The sequence below is a fragment of the Capsicum annuum genome, chromosome 3 (genome assembly GCF_002878395.1).
Source record: "Capsicum annuum cultivar UCD-10X-F1 chromosome 3, UCD10Xv1.1, whole genome shotgun sequence".
Taxonomy (NCBI): domain Eukaryota; kingdom Viridiplantae; phylum Streptophyta; class Magnoliopsida; order Solanales; family Solanaceae; genus Capsicum; species Capsicum annuum.
In genome coordinates this window covers 68126646-68151123 of record NC_061113.1, presented here as the reverse complement: position 1 = coordinate 68151123, position 24478 = coordinate 68126646, and the positions used below count along the sequence as shown (strand labels likewise).

The 24478-nt window shown below is 35.4% G+C and overlaps 1 long non-coding RNA gene across 1 annotated transcript; it reads left to right on the top strand.

Moving 5' to 3' along the window:
• The first annotated feature begins 2800 nt into the window (after nucleotides 1-2800).
• On the top strand, nucleotides 2801-16138 carry LOC107866313. Its single transcript, XR_001672868.2, has 3 exons — nucleotides 2801-2891; nucleotides 3078-3121; nucleotides 16006-16138. It is a non-coding gene; the product is annotated as an uncharacterized LOC107866313 (long non-coding RNA).
• The last annotated feature ends 8340 nt before the right edge of the window (nucleotides 16139-24478 follow it).

Genomic DNA, 24478 nt, shown 5'->3' with positions numbered 1-24478 from the left:
AAGTGAACATCATGACTTCTCAAACATTAATGTGTAGTATCTTTTTCATACAATAACCCGTTTGGAGCACATTCCAAATTTCAATCTTGCAATAATTTGGGTGTACTTTGGCTAGTACGTGAAAAATTGCTTTAGATACAGAAATCAATATTCAAAAACTTCCCAATATATTTTTTCTTGATGATATTGCTCAAAAATAATTGCAGAAAGACACAAATTTCATCAAGGCCGACAAATTATCACTACTCTTATACTCCTTCATGGCGTTACTTAAATGGTGTTCCTTCGAATTGGTTTGCTAGTATGTGTTTCCAACTGTTGATATGGTGTCTGTAAAATGGCACCCATTGACTTCAAGTAAATTGTTCTTGTAACAATTACCTGTGTGCAAGCCACTTCATCCAATAATCGATGTCTATTGTTTCCATAACACTCAAATTATATATCATTTGTTTCTCAAAATTGAGAGTGTCTTCTCCATCACAAATATTTTCTTTAGATTATTGAAAAATATATTTCATCAACATAAAATATACAAAGAAAAATACAAAGAGAAAGACTTAATAATCTAAACAATGAACATAGTGGATTCAAGATTTAAAGTTTGTGGGTTCCCCATATTAGATAAAAATAAAATTAAAGAGTAAGTAAGGGAATTCGAACCCACAACCAACAAGTCAATAAAACTTTTACAAGACCCTCTACTCCACTAGATGAACAATACACTTTGTTTATGAGTCTCCATTTATAATTCTTATATATTTGGTAGGTTTCATTATATAAATACTAGGTTAGCACAAAAGTTATTGGATTCTCAGAAACTCCTTACCAGACACCTAGATTTACCCCGGTTGAAACACATACGAAACACGCATGTTAAAATGATATTTGATCTCTCTCCTTTGCGAGATTGCTCTGAGATTTAATACAAATAATTTTAATGGATATAACAAGTTTATGAATATCTGCACTAAGTAAATAGTGAAGATAATCCTATTGAAAAGCAAGAAATCAAGAACTTGATCTCTTAGAAAGAAAATAACTCTTTGGAGAATGTTGTAAGGAAAGTACTTTGTGAAAAGTTTCTCTAAAACTTTCTGTAAAGATGCATTGAAATCACAAGAGGTAGGATTTAAATTAAACTAAGGTACACAACTTTTCACTAAAAGACATCTTTTCATAAAAGACACAACCTTTCATTAAAAAATACCTCTTCATTCAAAATACTTATAATTATTGATTTAATTTAAATAAAATACCCAGCAGGATAATTATATGATCAACACTAGGGTTTGATGCAGATATATTATTTATTTTCATGAAGGACTACTTTCATACTATATTGTTATACATGGAAATCAATTCATGGTGAGATAAGGACTATTCACCAAGCAAGTCGAGAATGTATGTGGCTGAGGTTAATAATACATCTCATTTGAGAAAATGTGATTTGAACTACGTACTTATGTGAAGATTCCACACACATAGCATAATTAATGGAAGGATTTATAAAAGGAGAAAAAATGAAACACATTTTGTCAAAGCTATCTACATACATGATCTCCAAAAAATAGCAATATCAACATACTCCATATTCATTCTAGTGATAATATGAATGATTATTCATCAAGTTTCTACCAACTACAACTTTAAAGAGGATGATGCACAAGATTGAAATGCGGAGATTCAAGATTTTGAATTGATGTCGTCAGCTGGGGGAGCCAATACGTATTGTACTCTTTTTGTCTTTAAAAGTTTTATCCCATTGAGTTTTTTGTGTAAGATTTATAATGAGAAAGTCAAAATCCGTATTATTAGAGATGTGTACTCTTTTTTCCTTACTAGATCTTTTTTCAATGAGTTTTTTCTAGTAAGCTTTTAATGAGTCTCATCATCTACTAATTAAACATTCAAGGGAAGTGATATAAATGATATTGATGCCTATCATTTATAGTGAATGTCTATCAAGAATATAGAAAATATCTATCAAGAGTATGAAATATTTATCTATTTGAAGAGAAATTCGGTGGAATTTATTCAATAAATATATGGGCTCTCATTATTGTAAATCATTTCTCAACTGAAATAAGATATTTCATCTTTCTCTCTTATTATTCTTGTCTTTTCTTTATTAATTTATAACACTTTTCTTTTTATTGAGTAATTTTAATTTTTCTATGACAACTTTTTTTGGTTAGGATTATTATTCTTTGACCTATAATGAAGTAAACTTTCTTGTAATTTGAGATAAAATTTTAACCTTTAGTTTGTTCTCAAAGAATGTAATGATACATTTTATGTATTCTTGATAGACTATTACAAATTAAAATGTTGTTACTTAAGCTTTTTATTTACAATATCTCTTTTATGACCATATATAAACTTTTTAACATTTAGTATGTTTTTGAAGTTATGTATAGATATTCATGTATTTTTGATAGACAGTTTTAAGTAGAAAGGTTGTCAATTTTTTTTTTGTTACAATGATTCATATAGATTATAGGTCAACAATGCTCATTTTTTCTTTAAATTCCTCTTTTAATTATTTAACTTAAATACGTTATTTAAGATTAATTATTTATGTTTTAGTTATGCACTTATTAAATAGATTCACATGTAAAGCACTTACACCTAACGCCAAAAGAGTCCATCCAAGCGCTAAACTACTATTTTTTAGTTTGGTTTTTGGGGTATCCGTGCAAGTAAGCACAATTGATTAGAATTGGATTAGTTTTTGGAAAAACTTCCAGATAAATAAGGGTTGCAACACTAACAATAATAACTTGAATTTCCAGAAAATGTCCAACTTTAAAACTTTAACTTTGAGCGGAGCTTTCCTTTAAATATCTTTATAATTTTTGTACTAAACTTGCACAAAATTGTGTTTCCAGGTAATTTTCATCTATTTTAGTATTAAAGTTGATTTGACGTCATTTATTTTGTGCATACAGATTGATAAATTCATCCGCATCTTTATATACGGATTATAGGTAAAATCATTGTTTGTGTGCATGCATGCTTGGTAGTATAGTTTGGAGTAAATGATATTTGAATCAACAAGTTTATGGCTTTTTCAGGAGCACTATTAAGGAGTAGAAGAAGAGTTACGGTTTCCAATAAGGTAGTTCGATGTTTAATTGTGACTTCATTTACAGTATGGTATTTAACTATATTTTTAATGATGTGATTAAGAAAGATAGAATCTTTATTCATTACATCGTTGTCTTTAATGGTTGATAGGTTTAATTTTCTTCTTTTTGATGTTTTTACATCTGATAGATTAGTTATCATATAATTTCTTAAACGGGATTAGGAGAAATGCGTTCTATTTTAAATGCCTCTACAGTGCAATGTTGTTCTTAGTTCTTATAAGTTTCCTCTATTGGCACGTTGACATACACATTTTAAATATTAATTTAAACTCTTTAATGTGTTGCCGAATATATATATATATATATAATATTTGATCGTGTAAAATTTTTTATATGATATATGATGTTGGTTTTGCTTTGATTAATGTTTCTTCATTACTAAACGTTTAAGGATAAGGATATCAATTGGGAGAGTAAATCCCAGTATTTACACTCTGTTGTTGACTATTTTTCAATTGTTTATCTGCAAGTTTTCTGAAGTGTAATATTTTTTTTTCATGTGTTTTGACCATTTTGTCCTTCCCCGTAGTTGTTACATGCTGATTATGAGGTGTAGAGATGGTTGACACGATCCCCGATGCATTCAGGAATGATTTGAGAGAGTTTGCTATTCTTAGTGACTTTAAAAGCTATTAATTTGACTCCAGTCAATATTTTGTGTTTCGAGCGCCATTTGGATAGTTCACTAGATTCGAAATATCAATTTTATCTTAGTAGCGGGGTTGATTCGGATTTGAAACTTTTATTTGGCATTTTGATCCTTCATTCTAAAGCTAGTTAAAATAAACTTTTAAGGGCCCCAGGGGCTATTTTTTTTTTTTAAATATCTATTTTCAAAAATTACGTTGTCATTGAGTCCGAAACATTGAAAATAGCCTAGTTGCATATATAGTTTGTTTTGGTGGGGGTTCCAAACGAATTTCGAGGGTTAGTCTAGGGATATTTCTTTACTCAAAAAATTTGCTGGTGCAATATTTTCTGGTGCATCAAGCCTTCCATCGCGATTGCATGGACGCGTATCGTAATTGCAACCCTCGATGACTTTGTTCATCACGATAGCATAGTGGTGGAGCTATGATTGCGATGGGTAAATTTCTGGATCAGGTTGGGTTTGACTATTTTGGTCGGGAGGCCTTCTCTCGCAATCACAATGAACAACTTAAGCCCCAGTCGGTGTTGTAACGTCCCGGGTCTGCACCCCGAACGTCACACGGTGGTCATAATCTCGAAGGACCACAAGCTAATCCATGACTGGTACCTGCTGCAATCACTGAATAATGATACTGTAATAATGCAAAAATTTGGCAAAAATGCCATCAGGTTCAAAACTGAATCAAATACTGATATGTAAATACAGAATATTGAACTTCTGACAATCATATTTGAAAACTGAATAACTGTCTAAAATAATATAGTCTGAAGAGCCTCAAACTGAACTGACTGAATATGAAGTTGATGGGGCAAACCTCCAATTAACCCGACTACTGAAGTACAGATAACTAAAACAATACTCTGTCCTCCAACTATAAGGACTCACCTCTAAATCTGCTGCTGATAACCTGGGCTGCTAGGTACCATCAGTAGCTCGTGCGTCTGAACCTATGATATAAGACATCATAGCATAAAAGAAAGGTATGCATCAATACTTTGAATGTACTGGTATGCTAGGTGAGGTAAGGCCGAATGCAAGGGTTCATAAGCATGAATACTAACTAGCTGAGAAATCATGAATATAACTGAGTGCGAGTAAATGTATATCTGAAACTACTATAAAATACTAAATATACAATGCTATGTGCTTAACTACGTATACTATAACAGAGATCATATATAATAATGGAAAACGAGTTCTGAAAACTGAATGATTGATAGCTGAGTTTACAGATATTGTATTACTGTTAAATGAGTGATAGTTTCTGACAGTCCTGATTCTGTTGAACTAAACTAAGTTCTATACTGAGCTGGGTGATTGTTTCCGACAGTCCTGGTTCTGAAACTGAGCTGAGGTTTTATACTGAATCTAAAACTGAAACTAAAACTGTGGGAGTGTTTATCTAACCGACATATCTCGATTATGAACTGAGTTGGGGCCAAACCTATGACCCCTGTTGGAAAGGTGTTAACACCTTGCCAAGGGATACTAACAATGACTATGAGTTAAACCTCTCTAACAGGAAACCCTTTCGTCAACCCTCGCTGGTAGTAAAACTCATACGAGATGTATGAACCCTAGACTGGTAGGAAGACATCTCAACCTACGCTGCCTACGTAGTTCTATAACGTAGGGATTGCTACTAAGGGTAAAACCCATTACTGACAGGAATGCCACCATTCCTGGGTTCACTCGGTGCTAATTCCTACTCCCAACTGAATAGAAACTGAACTGATTTCTAGACTGTACTAGGCTTGACTAAACTGTTACTGATCATCCTATAAATCTGAACTAGACTAAGTTAACTGAGTTCTGATAACTGACTGAATACACTGAGTTTTGTTACTGACAGAGTACTACTGTATGTGACATCACTGAGACTATTCTGGAACTATTGTAAATCTATGTAAATAACTAGATTTTCGGGTATTAGATACCCACAAGACTTGATTGCGTAAATTGTAAAACATAGCACAATCTTGAAAGCATAATAACAACACAATTTGTCACAATTCACCTATTTAGGCATTTTATCAAACACGTGTATAGTATAAACTTGTATACATACTAACATGATATGATTTCACTATTTAACTAACACAAATATTTTATCAAACACTTGGGGAGCATAATCTATGCATATAGTAATGAACAACATGTAGGCATCATGATTACCAATCTCAACTTACAAATTCATGGGGTTTTTGACATGACTTCACATACCATTATGTACGTTAATTAATTCACATGAGAACTTGAATTAAATCATGGATTAGGAACTCAAATAACATCATAATCATGAATACAATCAATTCAACATGAAATTCATGAAAGCAATCAACTTGTAGTTCAGAAGAGGTTCTTGAACTCCAAGAGTGGAAGGAAACCCTTTGATGAACACCTAACATACCTTGGTAAGTAAATTCGTGAAGATCGATGGTGTGTTCTTGAATCTTGAATTTGAAATTGAATTCCCCTAGGGTTTGTTCTTGAGAAACTTTGAGAAAGAATGAGGAATTTTGCCATTAGAGAGGGTTAATCTAGTGTTTTCGGGGCTTAAAAAAGGTAAAAAAGACCCAAATACCCCTATGGATGCGGAGTTTTTATGACTGAGCACGTGTCCAGTGATGTGGTGAGCGACGTGCCGTATCGATGGAATCAACGCGATGACCAACATGCTATGTTGAGTTTACGTTGGTTCACTAGAATTTCATTGAAAACTTGGGAAAAATAATTTGTTGACGCAATGGGCGGTGTGACGCATCGACCCAGTATTTTGGCCACTTGAATATGATTCAAACGATGTTTAAAAAATCCAAAACTTATCCAAAGTAACCTATTAACACACCTAATCATGATTCAATCCAAGGATCGACATTTTAAGGTCATATGGGTCGTAAAATAAGATCGCCAAATTATTAAGGCTAAAATAATTCTAAGTATAAATACTTAGCTGAAATTTCTAAGTCTGGGACTCTTTTCAAGCTTTAACTGATTGACTTAAGCTTAGGATTTTGCGGGGTATTTCAATATCTCCCCCTTGGGAATTTTTGTCCTCAAATGAGACTAACTAAGCTGAGAATACTGATAGACTGAATTTACATAATTATCATGCATAATTGAAGCATGATTTCATGACTGAATCTACTGATATACTGGACTATCATACTGACATGCATAACTGAAGCATGAATGAGTTCTGAAGAGATGACATATGACTGAGCTGCTTCATGAAGGTATGCATGATATAAGAATGCTATGCAACTGAACTGATATAGAGTTATAAAGGTAATCTAAGCATGGTACTGAGTAATTCAAGAAAAACTATTACCATGAGCTGAGTCTGATTTTGTGGAGAAGAGGTAAGGATACTTAGTCCGCATATCTTTTTATTCTTTCTAAGTAGCTTCCTCAACAGACTGATTCTACCAAAGAACTTTGACTAGAGGGACCTCTTCGTTCCTTAGTCTGTGAACCTAAAAATAAAGAATTTTGACTGGGATTTCCTCATAAGAGAGGATGTTTTGGACATCAATTCCCTCTATCGGGACTACATCTGCTGGGTCACCTATGCACTTCTTTAGCAAGGAGACATGAAACACTGGGTATACTGAAGCTAAGTCTGAAGGCAACTCAAGCTTGTAAGCTACCTTTCTGAAATGACTGAGAAGTTGGTAAGGAATGACATATCAGTGACCGAGTTTCCCCTTCTTGACAAACCTCTTCACTCCCTTCATAGGAGAGATTTTCAAATACATAAAGTCACCAATCTCAAACTTGAGATCCTTTCTTCGAACAGCAACATATGATTTCTTTCAGCTCTGAGCTATCTTGAGCCTTTCCCTAATCAACTGAACTTTTTCTAAGGTATCAAATACAAAGTCAGGCTCTACTATTGCAACCTCACCCACTTTAAACCAACCAATGAGGGATCTACATCTCCTCCCATAGAGCAGCTCAAATGGAGCCATCTGAATGTTAGAATGATAACTGTTATTGTATGGAAACTCAATCAAAGACAAATGGTCATCCTAACTACCCTTAAAGTCAATGGCACATACTTTTAGCATATATTCTTAAGTATGAGTGGTCCTTTCTGCTTGACCATATGTCTGAAAGTGAAAGGCTTTACTGAGGTGAACTTAGGTACCAAGACCCTTTTAGAATGCTTTCTAGAAGTGAGAGGTAAACTGTGTACCTCTATCTGAGATGATAGACAACAGAACTCCATGTAACTTAACTAACTCTCTGACATAGAGCTTGGTATAATCCTCATCTAAATAAGAGGTATGAACTAGTAAGAAGTAAGCTGATTTGGTCATCATGTCTATAATGACCCAAATAGAATTGTGCTGATGACGAGTACGAGGCAAACCTGTCACAAAGTCCATGTTCACTTCCTCCCACTTCCATGTTGGAATACTAAACTCTTGCATGGAACCACTAGGTTTCTGATGCTAAATCTTAATCTGCTGACACGTAGAGCACATAGCTACAAACTCTATAATGTCCCTCTACATCCCACTCCATTAATAAATCTCTTGCAAATTGCGGTACATCTTAGTGTCCCCAAGATGAATAGAGCGACACACACTATACGATTCTGCAAGAATTCATTACCTCAAGTCATCTACACCTGGCATGCATAACCGAACCTGGAACCGCAACACACCATATCCCCTTTGAGACAAAATCTCTACTTTCTGATCTCTGACTGACTCTTTTAACTTGACTAGACTAGGATCTCTGTCCTAATTTTCCTTTACTTCAACAAGCATAGATGATTCTGAACTATTCTGTACCCACATACTTTCCTCTTCTAAATCGACCAAGAGAACACCTAGTCGGGAAAGATGATGAACTTTATGAACTAATTTCTTCTTACCATACTTCTTGTGAGTAACAACACCCATAGTCATCCTACTGAGAGCATTGGCTACTACATTGGCTTTCCTCAGATAATACAAAACACTCATGTCGTGGTCTTTCAATAACTCTAACCACCTTCTCTGACATAGGTCAGATCTTTTTGAGAAAATACATACTGCAGGTTCTTGTGGTATGTGAACACATCTACATGTACCCCATACAAATAATGCCTCTAAATCTTTAAGGAAAATACAATAGCTGCGAACTCAAGATTATGAGTGGGGGAATTATTTTCATGGGGCTTAAGCTTTCTAGAGGCATAGGCTATGACCTTACCTTTCTGAATCAAAATGCACCCCAACCCACTTTGAAAGCATCACAATAAACCACAAACCCATCTAAGCCCTCTGATAAATTCAAAACTGGGGTTGTAGTGAGTTGACTCTTTAACTCCTAAAAACTCTTCTCACAAGAATATGACCATTAAAACTTGACTTTTTTCTGAGTCAATCTGGATATGGGGGATGCAATTGATGAAAATCCTTTAATAAACCATCGATAATAGCCATCCAAACCCAATAAACTCCTAATATCTGATGGAGAGATGGATCTAGGCTAGTTTCTCACTTTTTTGGTCTTTTGAAAATCAACTCTAATGTCATCACTGAAAACTATATGACCAAGAAAAGCTACTGACCTTAGCTAAAATTTGCACTTACTAAATTTGACAAATAACTGATGGGCTCTGAGAGTTTGTAATACTATTCTGAGATGGTTTGCATAATCATGTTCACTGCGTAAGTAGACAAGAATGTCATCAATAAAGACTACAATGAACATGTCCAAGTACTACTTGAACATGTGGTTCATCATGTCCAGAAGGCTGCTGGAGCATTGGTAATACCAAATGACATGACTAGGAATTTAAAGTGACCATACAGAGTTTTGAAAGCTATTTTTGAAATGTCACATTCTCTGGCTCTGAGCTAGTGATAGACTGATCTGAGGTCTGTCTTAGAAAAGTAACTGGCACCCTGAAGTTGGTTAAACAAGTCAGCGATTCAGGGAAGTGGATACTTGTTCTTGACTGTAACCTTATTTTGCTAACGGTAGTCTATACACATTCTAAGAGAACTATCTTTCTTATGCAAAAAAAGAATTGGTGCACCCCAAGGGGATACGCTGGGTCTAATTAATCCCTTATCTAGGAGATCCTTTAACTATTCTTTTAACTCTTTGAGTTCTACTGGGGCCATTCGATATGACGGGATAGAGATAGGATGAGTATCAAGAAGAAGGTCTATTCAAAAGTCAATTTCCTACTTGAGAGGGACTTCAGGAAGATCTTTGGGAAATACATCAGGAAATTCACATGCTTCTGGGACTGACTCAAGATTAGGTGTCTCTAAACTAGAGTCTTTAACTCAAACAAGATGATAGACATACCCCTTAGATATTATTTTTCTCACCCTTAGGTAGGAAATAAGTCGACCTCTAAGTGCTGAAGTACTACCCCTCCACTTAAGGACAGGTTTATTCGAAAACTAAAAATGGATAGCTCTATTTTTGCAGTCAACTAAAGTATAGCATGAGTTAAACCAATCCAGAACAAGAATGACATCAAATCTATCATCTATAATATTACTAAGTCTGCTGACGTAACTTTCTGAGATACCATAACAAGACAGTTCTAAATATACCCATTAGTCTATGATAGATTTACCCACTAGGTAGAGACTGAGAAGGGCTCTACTAGGATTTTAGGATTGACTCCGAAGTCAACAGCTATATAAAGAGTTACAAAGAACAAAGAAACTACTATATCTAGCAAAGCATAAATGTGAAAATGATAAAATTGTAACGTACCAGTGACTACATCAAGAGAACTTTCCTGATCTTATTGGGATAGGAGTACATAAAGCCTATTTGGGCGTTGCATACTGGTGGCACTGAAAGTGGCACCCTAATGATTTAGGCAATCGTACTGAGATGAAGGACGATTGTGTTGACTCTGCGAACCCACCTAGGGACACTCTCTGACCCTGTTGCCTATCTTCCCACATCTAAACATACATCACTGACAGCCCTACAGACACCCTGGTGGTTTTTGCCATGCTTCTGGCAAAGAGGATTTGTTCGGGCACTGCTAACACTACCCTGAGGTTTAGGGGCTAGTGCCCTATCTGTATTACCATCTCTAAATTTCAGCACCGGAGCACTGGCTGAGGATGAAGATGGAACTAAAGATTTTGGGCAGAACTGAGAATGATTTTCACCCTCTGACTTAGGATGAGTGAAGTTGAAACTACCTATTCTAGATCTCTTATTTTCCCTCTCTTTCGTATTATTCTTAGCCACTTCTATCTACTAAGCATGAACCATGATCCTGGATATGACCATCTCCTTAATTAGCATTACGGTCCTACACTCCTTGACCACACTATTAAAGACCCCAGACATAAATTACTTATCTTAGATCTGTTATCTGCTACCACATGAGGGGCATATCTGGCTAACTAAGTAAACTTGAAAGAATACTCTTTCACTATCATATTGCCTTTCTTTAGATTAATAAACTCCAAAACCCTCGCTTCCCTCAAATCTAGTGGGAAGAACCTATCCAGAAAAGTAGTAGCTAACTCCTCCCATTCTACGGGCCCTATATTTGCAGCCCTTTCCACCTTTTACTACTTGAAACAAGAGTGAGCCATATCCTGCAATTGATATATGGCTAACTCAGTGCTCTTATTGGAAGTCACCCTCATAATATTTGTGACTTTCTGCACCAGATCAAGGAATTCCCATGGGTCCTCATCTGACTTAGACCCAGTAAAGGATGGAGAGTTCATCCTGTTGAAGTCTTGAATTCTAGCTGAAATAGTATTGGCTATTGGATTGGCCAAAATGGTAGTTGGGCATTAATTCTAAGCTACCACAAATGAGCTAGAGTGGTGAAAGCTGCTCTGAATTCTGCATGGGAGACATGCTCGTCTAGAGGATCTAACTGGACGGGCGGAGGTGTTGGCTGGTTTCCTATTCTCATTTTATTATTTTTCTGGGAGGCATGTTCTGTAAAAAAAAAGTAAGAAAAGGATTAGACTAAGAATGTAACTTGAGCTTATGCTCACTTGCACGATATGAATACTGAAATAAGGGAAATTTTTCCTAAAATGCCTCATAGACTCTTATCCATAAGTGTGGCATACTACACACCCATGTACAAGACTTTACTTGACGTGGTTTTCCGACTTCCTAGGACTCTATTGAACCTTAAGCTCTGATACCAAGTTTGTAATGCCCCGATTTTAGATCCCAGATATCACATAGTGCTCATAATCCAGAAGGACCACAAGCTAACCCATGATTGGTACCTGTTGCAATCACCGAATAATGATATTATAATAATACAGAAATTTGGCTAAAACTTCCATAAGGTTCAAAACTAAATCAAATACCGATATGTAAATACTGAATACTGAGCATCTAACAATCATATCTAAAAACTAAATAACTATCTGAAATAATCTAGTCTGAAGAGCTTCTAAATTAACTGACTGAATATGGAGTTGATGGGATAAGCCCCTAACTAGCTTCGAGTACTGATAACTAAAATAATACTCTATTGCCAAACTATAAGGACTCACTATTAAATCTATTACTGATAATCTGGGTTGCTAGATACCGTCAAGATCCCGTGCTCTAAACCTATGATATAAGACATCATAGCACAAAATAAAGGTATGCATCAGTACTTTCAATGTACGGGTATGCTAGGTGAGGTAAGGCTGAATGTAGGGGTTCATATGCATGAATAGTAACTGGCTGAGAAATCATGAATATAACTGAGTACGAGTACATGTATATCTGAAACTACTGTAAAATACTTATTATGCATTGCTATGTGCATAACTATGTATACTGTAATTGTGATCACATATAATACTGGATAACGAGTTTTAAACACTGAATGGCTGATATCTGAGTTTACTGATAATTTATTACTATTAATTGAGTGACTATTTTTGATAGTCTTAATTCTGTAGAACTGAATTGAGTTTCTATACTAAGCTGGGGACTATATTCAGTAATCCTGATTTTGAAACTGAATGGAGGTTTTATACTGAGTCTGAAACTGAAATCGTAGGAGTGCTTATCTAACCGACACACCCTGATTATGAACTGAGTTAGAGCCAAACCTGTGGCCCTATTTGAAAGGGTGTTAGCACCTTGCCAAGGGATACTAACAATGGATAAGAGTTAACCCCCTCTAATAGGAAGCCCTTTCGTCAACCCTTTATGGCAGAAAAACTCATACAAGTTGTATCAACGCTAAACTGGTAGGAATACATCTCAACCTATGTTGGCTAGGTAGTTCTATAATGTAGGGATTGCTATTAAGGGTTAAACCCTTTATTGACGGGAATGCCCCCCATCCCTAGGTTCAGTTGGTGCAAATTTCTACTCCAACTGAATAGACAAAGAATTGATTTCTAGACTGTACTAGGATTGACTAAACTACTACTGATCATGCTTTCAATCTAAACTGGGTTGAGTTCACTAAATTCCTACAGCTGACTGAATACACTGACTTTTGTTACTAACTAAGTACTATGGCACGTGACATCATTGAGACTATTCTGGAATTACTATAAATCTTGGAAAATAGATAGATTATCCAATATTAAATACCCTAGGAATCGATTGCATAAATTGTAAAACATAGCTTAATCTTGAAAGCATGATAGCCAAATAATTTGTCATAATTCACCCATTTAGGCATTTTATCAATGACTTGTATTGCATAAGCTTGTATACATACTAACATGATATGATTTCTCTATTCAACCTACATGAATATTTTAATAAATAGTTAGGGAGCATAATCTATGCACATAGTAATGAACAACATGGAGGCATCATGATTACCAATCTCAACCGACAAATTCATGGCATTTTTGACATGAATCCAAATACCATTATGTGTGTTAATTAATTCACATGAAAACTTGAATTAAATCTTAGATTAGAAACCCAAATAACATCATAATCATGAATACAATCAAATTCAACATGAAGCTCATGAAATTAATCAACTTGTAGTTCAAAAGAGGTTCTTGAACTCAAAGGGTGGAAGGAAACCCTTTGATGAACACCTAACTTACCTTGGTAAGTAAATTCATGAAGATAAATGGTCTGTTCTGAAAGCTTGAATTTGAAATCGAATTCCCCTAGGGTTTGTTCTTGAGAAACTTTGAGCAAAAATAAGAGATTTTTCCTTTAGAGAGGCTTAATATCATATTTTAAGGGCTGAAATAAGGTGGGAAAAGACCTAAATACCCCTCTAGATGCTAAGTTTTAATGACTGAAAATATTCCTAGTGACGCGGTGAGCACTGTACTATATCGATGGCATCAACGCGATGACCAATGCACAACGTAGAGTTTATATTGGTTCGCTGGAATTGCACTGAAAGCTGGGGAAACATTTATCCATTGACATGATGGGCGATGTGACACGACGCATCGAGATCGCATCGACCCACTATTTTGGCCACTTTAATATGATTCAAACGAGGTTCAAAAATCTGAAACTCACCCGAAGTAAACTAATGACATACCTGATCATGATTCAATCCAAGGATTAATATTTTAAGGTCATAAGGGTTGTAAAATAAGATTGTCAAATTATGAAGGCTAAAATAATTTTAAGTATAAACACTTAGCCAAAATTTCTAGGTATGGGACCTCTTTTCAAGCGTTAACTAACTGAGTTAAGCTTAGAATTTTGTGGGGTCCTATAGGTGTTGACCATCCTGATCATGAGGTAGGACCTGGATTGCGAGGTAATGTTCACATAATAGTATAAATATCCTTTTTTATGATTTTCATCATTTTTGGACCTTGGAGATTCGAGAAGGGGTGGTTTCTAGGATTTTCTTAACCATTCTAGCTTGGATAAACTCCACACTCATCTTTTTATAAATTTAATTGATTATATCTTCAGAAACACCTTATTTTCTTGATCTTAAAATAAATTTTTGGAGTTTTGTTGGTGAAGCTTTAAATAGAATTTTCTTCAATTTGAGCCTCATTTAAACTCATTTTCAAGTGGGTTTTCAGCTATAGGTTCCTATTATTATGGGGAACATATTTCTAAAACAAAACTCAGGTATTACCCCTTTTATTTTTAAATTAATTTTGGATCAGATTCAAAAATAACTAATATGGTTATCATTAGCTTTCTAGACTTTTTGTGAAGCAAAGGCTCCACATTAAAGGCTTGGGCTTGGGGTTTCGGCACTTTTAGGTAGGTTATGACTTAACTTTTTTTAAATTGTTCTGCGTAGTTAATAAATATATAAACTATACTATGTTTGGAAGTTACCCATGTGATTTTTATTTTGTGATTATTAATATTGTGTATTTTTACAAGGAATTTTTTCACATATTGTTGTTTACTTGAGAGATAATTTATTACATATTGCTCGTGTGGGAGCTTTATTTGACATTGTATGACTTAATTGTGCCTTAAATTCCATGTTTATTATTATGATGTCTTTGTGGGGGATTGAATAGATGTGAAAGGTCTTCTTTGAGCATTAATTGCCTTTATAATGATAGTAATACTATTGAGAGGGGTTTTTGAAGTTATATTTTGATGCTTTACATGACTATTGATCTTGGTGGTGCCTAGAGATGGCTTATATTCATGAATCATTGACATATTGAATTAAATTGAAGCTCACATATGCTATATTGACTGATCATTATCTTTGTGTTGATTGGTTTTGATCATTCCATCCCCATTTGATATATGCAATTCATAAGATATTGATACTACCATGAAGAATCTTAGAAAACCGTTAATACATGAACAACAGTTTGAGAGGTAAATGAGATATTTTATAAAATTCTTGACTTTTGAATATTAGTCGGAGAGGTGAGTTAAGATATAAGATTGAGAATATAAATTATATGGGTTACGAACCCCTATAGATTCTGTCTTAAAGCACGAAGGCTCAAAAGGGTGTAAATGAAAAGTCATGCGATTTCATATTTTCATCATCATCACATCTTCATTGAATTACATTGCTTATATTTTTGTGTATTCCCTTATGTCTTGTTATTATGAGGTTAGTTTTATTTACTATCTTTATCTCTTAAAATTGTTAGTGGAGATGGTGTGAGTTACCATTTGAGAAATTTTCTATTAGCAAGTGACGTGCTCATAGTATATTTTATTTGTATTATTTTTTACTTTGCTCAGTCAGCCTATGATACCTATTGAGAATAAGTGGATCATACTTACCCCTACTGTGCCCTTTTAGTGCAGATCCTAGAATGCATGTGACCCATGATGGTTGATTCGTGCATTGACAGTTGATAATTGAGGTATTGGTGTACCCCCAAGTTCGAGGATGACGTTGGACCTCTTCATATTTCAGTTTATGCCATTATTTTCTATTAGAGACAAACTTATGTAGTATGCTCAAATATTATAGTGTTGTACTTAAATTCTCTTATCACTTATGATACCTTATTTTGGGATTTACTTGTATTTTCTTTTGATCTTATGCTATTTATATGGTATGGCTTGACTTTATTCTAGAAGTGTCATCTTTATGGGTTTGTTTCCTTCTAATTGATTGTTTTTACTTTTGCTGGATTTGACTTACCTACTAAGGCTAGGATAAAGTAGGTGCCATCTCAAAAGGTCGTGACTAATTGGTTTTAAACTTCTAAGTTCACTAATCTCATAAGTGTAAAAGTAATATAGTAAAATCTCGTGGATTAGTATGTTGACGTCTGCATCTATCTTTTAGAGACCATAATATGTACTGAGGAAAAAGCTCTCTAATTTGATTTCTTATCGTGCAGGTTATTCATACCCTATATTTTAAAACTTATATTCCCTTTTAATCTACACAGATGGTGAGGATTAAGACCAAAGATATTAAGGACACTAAGTTAGTACCCTTAGTTAGGACCCAAGTTAGGGGGTGCGACAAGAGTTACGGCCGACCCAAATGTAGAGGACGACCCAAATGTAGAGGATGGAATCACAGAGATCCCCCAATTAGAGGACGTGCTAGGGTTTCCTCCCCGAGCCTGACGTTGTCTATGCTAAGGATGATTACTGACAAAGAATGCATGTCCAACTTAGGTCCCACAATGTTTAGGTACTACCCTAGTATTATAGGATATATTTATTTATCTATTGAGTCGTTAGGATAGTGCTTCCCAAGGTGGTGTTCCATTGAGCATGTCGGGTATTTTTCAAACTTCTAGAGGTATTCAACTGCTAGGACAAACTTCTACTTATGGTATTATGACTTTAGAGGTATAATTATTCTCTGTGGTACTCCTTTATGTCAATTTACTTCCTACTAGGCTCAATGTTTGTCCTATTACTTTAGGCCCTATGATGTCTTTTAATGATTAGAAGAGGTTTAAAAGATTCTTTTCCTTGACTCTTCCTATGTTTAGTAGTGCCATTAGAGAGGACACATATGAGTTTTTGCTTGACTATAAAGAGAGGTTGCAACTGCAGATCCCTTGAGTCCCATGGAATTGCTTATACTACTTAGTAGTTGATCGATATGGCTAGACTATTGTGTAGGTCTCTTGTTAGATGAATACCCATTGGTTCTCTTACTTTGACATGGACTTATTTTTTTTGAGGTTTTGTTTTGGAGAGGTTCGTGCCTTATTGTTTGAGGGATCAAATGAGAGATGTGTTTGATCACCTGGAGAAGGGTTCTATGATTATTACTAAGTATGAGGCACGCTTTCAAGCCTTATCTAGTTATTCTGCAACTAGTATCTCCACTGAGTCATAGAGGATTAAGAAGTTTCTTAAGGGATTGGCGGGCTTTTATCAATTGGCTAAGACTTAGATGGTGGTGTCAGGAGCTTCTTTATAGAGTATAGTTGAGCATACCAAGATGATCGAGTTGGTTTATTAGGGTATTTAGACTGGTGATGGTGCTAAAAAAATCTATCGATTAGGTGAATTTAATGGACATGTATCTCAAGATAGGTCTTTCTAAGGTAGGGGTTCTCATGGTTATCATAGTAGGCTAGTACATGTAACTATAGTAGGTCTATGGTTTTTAAGACATCAGGTAGCTAGAAATTAGGTCACGCGAATAGAGGCTCTAGTATGGGTATTTTTGGATAGGGAGATGATTCTATGTTTTTAGGGCCCTCAGCTTGAGAATGGTTGTAGAGCTCATTATATATGTGAGGATATTGGTCATATGGTGTGATACTACCATTGATGAGTGTATGGTTTTGGACAATAGGGTTCTCAACTTTAGTATTATCTTACTCTTAATTATGCAGTTAGATGTGGTTCACAGAGTGGCAGGGGTGGTACTAGAGGTTCTCAAGGTAGAGCTTGAGGATCTTGTAGTAAAAAATGTAGGGTTGCACAGTCTGGGTGTAGACGTGGTCTGTGCTATGCTATACCTAGAGACCAAAGGCAGAGGCCTCTAATGTATTTGTAACATGTATCATCCCAATTTACCCTCATTCTACTTCCATGTTATATGACCATGGGTCCATATTATCCTATGTGTCTACATACTTTGCTATTGGTTTTGATGCTTCATATGATACCATTATTATGCCTCTTCATGTTTCAATCTAGTGGGAGAGTCTTTAGTGGTGGATGGGTGCATCGATCTTATGTAGTGACCTTTGTAGGACGTGAGACCTGGGTAGACATGATTTTCCTAGATATGGTTGATTTTGATTTTTTTGGTATAGATTAGTTAGCTCCCTATCATATTATTTAGATTGTAATGCCAAGATAATGATTTTATCTTCCCTTGGTGTGCCAAGGTTTTCATGGAAGGTTTCTCTTTATTCGGGTCTTTGATGTCGCCTAAATTATACCTCCTAAAAAAGTATAAAGCGATCATCGAACAAATACAGAACCCAACTAGGTTGGGGTTGATCCCATAGGAAAGATGCAGAACAGTTTCTTGACTTGATGTTATCCACAAAAAGCGTAGGAAAGTAAATAAGGGAAGTTTCTTTTAGTTACAAGTACTAACCAAATCTTGAGTGCTTTTGTGTTGTAAATAATAGAAGACAAACACTAGCCTTGTGTCCCCCCTGGCTTCTCATTCATAAATTTCTCGAGTTCAACCCACCTATTCTGTTGTTCTGCAGACAAACCATCTTATGAACGTGATGATAAATCTCACTCTTTATCGATTTAGTCTCTAGGCGTCGCCTTGTTTCTCCTTGTTATGACCTCAGTTCACTATCACCTTTTGAGTTAAAGTGATTAGATGAGATGAATGGAATTTTGAGGATGAAGTGTCTTAAATTACTGTCTTAATCTTCTTTTTCTAATTACAAATTCCCTTGTGAGGATGTTTTCAAATGCAAGCTATCTCAAGCTTCAGCAGCAGCTCTGAGATTAATTATTGTTAGGAATATTAAGATACATGCATAAACCCTAGAATAGATGAATATCACACTTTCTTTACTTAGCTAATCTGCCAGGGTTGCCACAACCCTAGTCAGGGAGATTAGTCACTCATGTTCATGCACTATTCCATAATTATCAATAAATAAAACATGTAATGAATTGGATAATAATGAGATGAAGAAAATCTAAAGTCGTCAATTTAATAAAAACCCAAAATCAAAAGAATAATTGTGAAGTAAGTAATCTATTGTAAGATTGTGTAAAAGTGCCGAACCAAATAATGGAGAAACCCTAAAGTATTTATAGTTTCTCAAAAATACTTAAGAATCCTAATAAAAATGAAAAAGGTAAAGTTAAGTCGACACATGGTACGACTCAACCTTCAACTCGTGCGGACATCATACTAGTCGTATCATGCCTTCTCGTATCCACTCAAGTGTCTGATCTCTCGAGGCTTCAAATTTCTATTCATTATATGAATTCTGCTAACGAGTCGTACCTTGACCATACGACTCATGTCCTTTACTCGTATCCACCCGGGACTTATGTCATTCCAACATTGTATAGTGGTCTTCTTAGGACTTTCTTATACGAGTCATACTTAGACTTCCAACTTGTATACTTTTGAGACTTCATCTTTGGATGGTAGCTTTAGATTTTGTTATGCTTATGATTTCTGTATATGACTCGTATCCTTGATTATGACTTGGATGCTTAAGTCATATCTTTTCCATACTTAGATTATCAGTTTGGCTTTGGGTTCTTCTGTACTTATGAGTCATCCTCCAAGTCGTATGATGTGTTGACAACTCGTGAGGTAACTCGTATCTTGCTTAGACTTGGTTTTTTCAGATCTTTTTGTTCTAGTTTTGTTCCAACACTATTGTAGACTTATTTTACCTATAATATACAAAAAAATGCATCATATATACTAAAAAAAATCTAAGTACCTGCATAAATTCATGATTTTAAGCATCAAAAGTGTTGTGTTTCCACAACACATCAGCACTCTCAAATTATACTTTTGCGTGTCCTCAGGCAAACAAATTTAAAATTATAACTTAAGCCAATGCTCAAACCAGAACATCATAAGCTACCCATGGCAGTGGTTTTGAGTTAACTTTTCTCATACATTATTTCCCTCTTCTAATTTCTTTTTGTTTTTTTGAAAATCAAACTGTGTATACAATTTAGCATACGGAGAAATATGAAGGAATCTAATGTTGGTAACACATTAGCAATAGACAAATAGGAATAGATACAGATTACATGCACCAAACAATCAAGCAACCTAACAACTAACCCATGTGCGTTCGCCGTCAAGGAAATCCCAACACTCTTAGTATGGCTCAACCAATTGATTTAGGGATATAGCAAATACTATCTCGCTCACAAAGAAGTTTCTTGGTGTATAGAAACTTCCATAGGCTTTCCCTTATGCTCTACTTCCTAAGTTGTTATACAGTAGCGGTAGGATCACTATAGGATTTTATTCGGGTTGAAATGTAGGATTAGGGCTGCATGATATCTTTTGGGATTCATTTAGTGACTACACCTCCTTGACGCTATGCCTTTTTTGTGGTCCACTTATTCTTCCACTTATTCTTAATTTTTACTTCCGCCTTTAGGTATCCCTTTTTATTTTGACAAATTTAGATTGGGCCAGGTACAATTTTCTCTCTTTATTTTTATTTTCATTGCAATATTTCTTTTTCTTTTGTTTTGTTTTTACCACACCTGTCCAAGTTTTAACTATTGCTCTTCAACCCAACTTTATTTATACTCATTTTCTCCTATGCAACCCTATAATATCCACCCTTAACTTAGGCAATTTGACTGAGTTGAGATGCATAGTGTCCAAGGAGGACAAGGGCCAAAACAGGTTCATTATAAGGGAAACGGGAAGGTGAAATTGGTGTCATAAATAAAAATGAGTCAATTAGGCTCAAATAATTAGATCAAAGGGATTCATTCAAATTTGTTAGGGAATTTTAGGATGAAGTGGACTCATAATAAGTATAACCTATGGTCACTTCGTACTAGACTATCCTCTACCTAGGTAAATCCAATCGGGAAAGTTCTAGATTCTAACACATCGAGAACTCAGTAATCCCCCACACACACTTGCATAGGGTTGCATTGCTAAGTACTATTTATCTAATTATACAACCTTTTTCCCCTTGTACTATCCATAATTGTAATGCCATTATCAGATTTACAATAGTCTCATACATCCACATATCAAACAGTTACAAAATTCAAAAATTTAGGAGGGGTCTCAACTTTTCAGCACAATTCTATTTGTCACCAATACTTTAAGAAAAATAATTTCAAATGCATAATCACAATTCAAATTTCAAACTCATAAATCAACTTCAAAACCAAAATTCTTTACAAAATCAATTTTTCAAAATCCCCAAATAAAAATTAGTTAAATCCCCTGCCATAGGTGCAGATTTTCTCCCTATCTCAGCTGTCAGTACCAAAACTTGCAAGTCATAACAGACTTTCAGCTATATATACTTTTCAACTTATTATAAATAATCGGATTCAGATAAACCCCCATCTCAAACTTAAAATTCTTGCATTGACCCTAGTGCTAAAAATAAATATATAGTAAGTATAAAAGGTCATACTTATGTACTTAAGGTGTCAGCTTATCAATATTAGCACGTGGGCCCTCAGATCGGGTCCTACGATCATCATCCATCATCCCATCAAATGGAACTAAATCATGAATAATAGTCGAGGTCATAACACCATCCCCATCAGCATCAATAACTCGTGGTATCGAACCACCGGCTCAAACAGCCAACTCATGGACACGTATCTCCCAATCTCGTTCATCCTTAATTCTATCATTCTGAGCCTTTATCAAAATGTCTTTCTTTTCATACCTTCTCTTCTTTCTTGTTTTTTTTTCATCTCGAGTCTCCTCAAACCTCGGCTCCAGAATATCCTAAATATTATCCACATGAACCATAGACACAATAATCTCAATCTCAGGCTCCGGGATCAGTGGTTTATCATAAAACTATGAGACTATCTTTTTAATGTCAAGGATCTTGTCCTTGATATCAGCAATATCGGGTGTCTACCGACTCCCCAACTACTGAGTGGTCCTCAACTCAAAAGCCTTAAGCTAAATTCAGACTTCTCTATCCTGGTCCACCAGTATCGATTTACCTAGGGCTTCATGCCCCCTTCTATGTTACTGAACTTGGCTTCCAATATGGCTAGTCTGTTTATGAATTCAGTCCTTATTGCCTGTGAAATCGTAACAAGTCTAGAAGGCATACCTCATGGTCTAGGTGGTACAAACTGTACCAGAGAAAGGGCACCAGATGTACCTGCTGCGTTAGTTTGCATAGTCTTTATTTGTACACCTACCTCAGTAGCCTTAGCTATCTTGGCATGACTGCTCTATCAAAATATATCAACTTTCAAATCTACTGCTTGTCTTTCCTGTCGGGCGAAAGGGTTGGCTGCATCTTAAATAAATCCTAGGTTAGTAGTATTCATATGCTTGAACATCTTATTCGACCTTGGGATTACCTATACCTCTACAGCCAAGCAGAGATGTGTAATCATATATGGGTACACCATCAATGACTTCTCACCTCCTATGGCTCGGTCCCTCATCTCAAAATCTAGAATTGTTCTGATATTAAACTCATTTATTTCTATGAGGCCAGGTACCAATTCTGCAAGAACCGAGCTCAACATAGTATCTCCTATCGTGGGACAAAGACTGTATTGGGAAAACATCCACCATAACTTTGCCTTGAATTGTAAGGCAATCTTCTTAATCTTTCGGGAAATTACTCCGGGCCCCCAAAACCCCTACATTTTCTCCAAGTGATGCCATTCTCACTGCAATGCATCTAAAGAAACCTATCTTCTTCTCGAAACCTAGCTATTTTTGTGTGGGTTTTATCATTTCATCAAGATGATAGTCTATCTCCATTGTGTTGACCGAAGGCTAATACTATAGTCCATGTAAAAATCTACCAAAGTACGGGAAGAAATGTCTACCCGCACTCCCCAAATAGTTAATACAGGAGCTGGGTCCCCACCTTTCTATTACTGACCTTGTGGATTCTACCTGTTAAGCTTGCCCTTTATATACAGCATAGAATTCTCTCACAAGCACATCATTATAATTTCCAGGAGCTCTTGTCATCCATTCAAATCCATACTTCTTGAAGAACTCCTCGAACCTGGGTAACTCTATTATCCCCGTAGAAGTCAACCTCTACTTTAGATACAACACCTATTTGATTTTTCTAGTTGGAAGTCTACTCAGGCCATCCTGATACGTCTTCTACATATGGGGTACTATCATCATTCAACGATCGGCACCGGGGCTATGGTAAGTGCAAGTAGGGGGTTCCTATCGAGCAATCAGAGGTTCCTTATATGATCGAGTTGTATGTTACTTATTATATGGTTTAGTGTTCACTTGTTTGCTTATGATATTTCCTAATGAGTTGTAAGCTAGGGTACAAATCTTTACCAACAACCGTAAGCAAGTCAGAAACATTTTACGAAATATTATTTTTCCTAGGTCAGTACAACTCAAAGGCTACGAGTCGTGTGGATTGGGTACAACTTATTTAGGTTAGTTGTACCCATACCAGAACACAAAATTCATTAAATTTTTATGTTGTTAGTCGGTATGAGTCATGTTATAACTCGTTACTTTTGGGTACGAGTCGTAAGATGTCTCGTATCAACTGTAACATAAGGGATCTAACTTAGAGTTGACTCTAAATTAAATTTCCTAATAAACCCTCAACTTTTTGCTGCAATATCATACAATTTTAACCACATAAACATACAAAATATCAATGTCCAAAACCACTTTTTCCCAAATTCCTATTTTAAACATAAACCTAAGAACTAGGATATCAAAATTCTATACAAATGTAAATTTGACACAAACCAAGTTCGAGGTATCTCACATTTACCGTTATGACTTGAAATATAAAGTTAATGAGTTCCAAAATTGCATGGTTTGAGTTGAAGACTAAGTTGCTCAATTTCACTTACTTTTCTCCTAAATTTGTGCTCAACTCAAGCAAGGTAAGGAATCTGAAAGCGTTGGTAGTTAATTTACATTATTTTTAAGTGATTTCGTGAGTTGAAAGATTGAAATTTGGGAAAAAATAAAGGTTGTAGTATATTTTGGGTGTTGGGTACCCATCGGGTACCCTATTTCCTTATTAAATCACTTCTTTAGGCAAGATAACCTTTATTGGGTACGATTTTGTGTACGTTTCGTACCCAGTCTTACAGGTCTTTTCTAAAACTCGTATACACCTGGAACCTTACCTGGGTTCTGGAGCAGATGTGACTCAAT